This window comes from Belonocnema kinseyi, chromosome 6 (genome assembly GCF_010883055.1).
Source record: "Belonocnema kinseyi isolate 2016_QV_RU_SX_M_011 chromosome 6, B_treatae_v1, whole genome shotgun sequence".
Taxonomy (NCBI): Eukaryota; Metazoa; Arthropoda; class Insecta; order Hymenoptera; family Cynipidae; genus Belonocnema; species Belonocnema kinseyi.
The window spans coordinates 18109194-18111601 of NC_046662.1; the positions used below are offsets into that span (position 1 = coordinate 18109194).

Sequence of the window (2408 nt, forward strand, 5' to 3'; positions counted from 1 at the left end):
GCAGATGTGCCATGAACTGAGTCCAATTCATTTTTTATCTCATATGGAGTTAAACCCTTTAAATGAAAATATTTGATTACCGCTCTGAACTCGTTTTTTTCCTTTTTTCTTAACGAACAAGTTTTTTTTCAATTGGTTATAAAAACAGGTAAACTCTGAAGATGTGGACTGTGACTGCACCATATATCTAGTCGGGAGTGGTGCTGACTGAAAACAGATGATTTGGAGCGATTCGCGCGCCATCTGTTGGTCATTCTAAGGACTTATTGAACTACCCTCGTATTTACTTTATTGCAGAACATTTTTTATAATTCAAACCGCTCAGCATAACTTTTCATTTTACGTTAGCAATAAGTTGTGGTTTCAGAAAAAGGAAAAAAATTTGAAATACTTGTGCCCGCAATTTTCGATTTTTGAAAAAACTGCTTACAAGTCCAGTACAGTTTAGCATAACTTAATTTTTTTTAAATCAAGCTTGTGGTTCTAACTTCTGGGGCATTACGAATCTGTAGCATTTATACATTTAAATATTTTCCCCTTTGTTAACAGAAATTTTTGTCGTCTTTCTTCAAATATTGTTAGACCAACATTTTGGATTCAAGACTTAAGGTAAAGGGAATATACTGAAATCTTAGTCATTTGAGGGTATTTGCCCATCATTTATGCTATTAAGCTCCCAATCTAGTTTTTACCAAAGTTTAAAAATTTTAGTGGATTTTTCTAAGAAATGGGAAATTAAAATATAGCTAAAATATTTACTCAGTACTATATCCACGAATACAAATTGTCACTTAAAATTTTAAATATTTGTGAGCAAAAAATATGGTGGAAATTATGCTAATAGAAATCATTTGAAATATTTTTCGGGAACTACAAATTATGAATAGAGATCAACATATGTTGTTAACTAAGGTGCTTAAATTATTCTCTAAATTCTGCAACTGAAGTTTTTTTTACGCAGTAACATTTCTATTTCAGAATACAACACGAAAATAATCAAAATAAAAAATCGATATAAAATAAAATAAAACTCGTTTTATTCTTGCGTAAATGTTTACATAAGTACAGAAATTTTAATTATTCTTAAGATTAATGAAATCTCGCAAAATATGCATCGAACACATTTTTAATGATTATACTAATAAAATAGAAATAAAATGTGGATACGCTATCAAGCAGAAGACGGAAAAATAACAATTTGCACTATTTATAAAGTTTTTTAGATCCTCTTTTAAATATTTCAAAAATTATTTTGAAAAGTAATGTTCCACTTTGCCACCCTCGCTAGTCGTTCACTCTGCGCGTACTTTTTAATGAGCCTAAAGTTTTGAGCATTGATAAAAAAACGAAAAAAATTAATATTTGAAGAATTGAAATTGTTTCTCTGAATATCGCAATATTTTGTGTCAGAATAAGTCCATTTTTGTAATTTTTATCTACTGTAAATATAAATTAATTACAGATTCTTAAACTTGAGCTGTTTTTCTAGTATTCTGAATTGAACAATAATTTATTTATTATACAGGCTAGTTCCCACATTCTCTAAAGGAATTAAACTTTATGACGTTACTTTTTGCATGAAATTCTACAATAATTTTGTACAAAATGTTGACTTTTGAAATTATTGTATTACTACCAAATCTTTTAAATCTGAGGGGCGTGATATATGATGGGTACCAGATGCACTAGAAACTAGAGGATTACACATTTTTAATATTGCTTCTTGTTCAGATTACTGCCATATTCAGTAAAAACTTTTTTTAATTTTCTAATGTTTCATTTCTTCGTTTTTAGAAAAAGTTGCGTGCTTGTTTCGTTTTAACTATCGAACCTGGTTGCATTTAAACACAAAGTCAAAATTTGAGAAATCAAAATGAGATTAAAATCAAAATTAAAATCCTATTTAACGTTCAACAATCAAGTTAATCTGCAGAATTCCTCAAAATAAAATCAAGAATTTAAAGACCAACTTTGAACCACCAACAAAAAATGTTTCTACTGCGACCTGAACCTTCCACAAAAATTCAATAAATAGTTTTTCTTTTATTGATTTAGTGCAGAATTCGTAAAAATAACACCAAGAATATAACTAACAAATTTGGACCATTTCTTCATAATATTTCTACTACAACCTGAAAAAAGAAAAAAAAATCATAAAAAAGAACAGCAAAAAATTATTTTTTTTGGACAAAAAGAAGAAAGGAAAATGAGAGAACAGCCAACAAAATCCCTTTCCTTCTTAAAAAATAAAAGAAGAAAGGAAATTTGCTTGGCTTGGTTGTCCAAATTTATTTCTTGGATTCATGGTTTTACGAGGGTGGATTGATAAGTTTCCGGCCTGACCAAGAAAAACAACGTTTTTAAGAATTTTTTTTTTTTATTTCTCAACATAATCTCCTCCAAGGCTG

At 28.8% G+C, this 2408-nt stretch overlaps 1 long non-coding RNA gene across 1 annotated transcript in view; it reads left to right on the plus strand.

The window, feature by feature from the left end:
- LOC117175676 overlaps positions 1 to 2408 on the plus strand; it is a 5502-nt gene that overhangs the window by 1731 nt on the left and 1363 nt on the right. The window contains exon 2 of the long non-coding RNA XR_004467477.1: positions 550 to 609. This is a non-coding gene — a long non-coding RNA (uncharacterized LOC117175676). The remainder of the gene's footprint in view (positions 1 to 549; positions 610 to 2408) is intronic.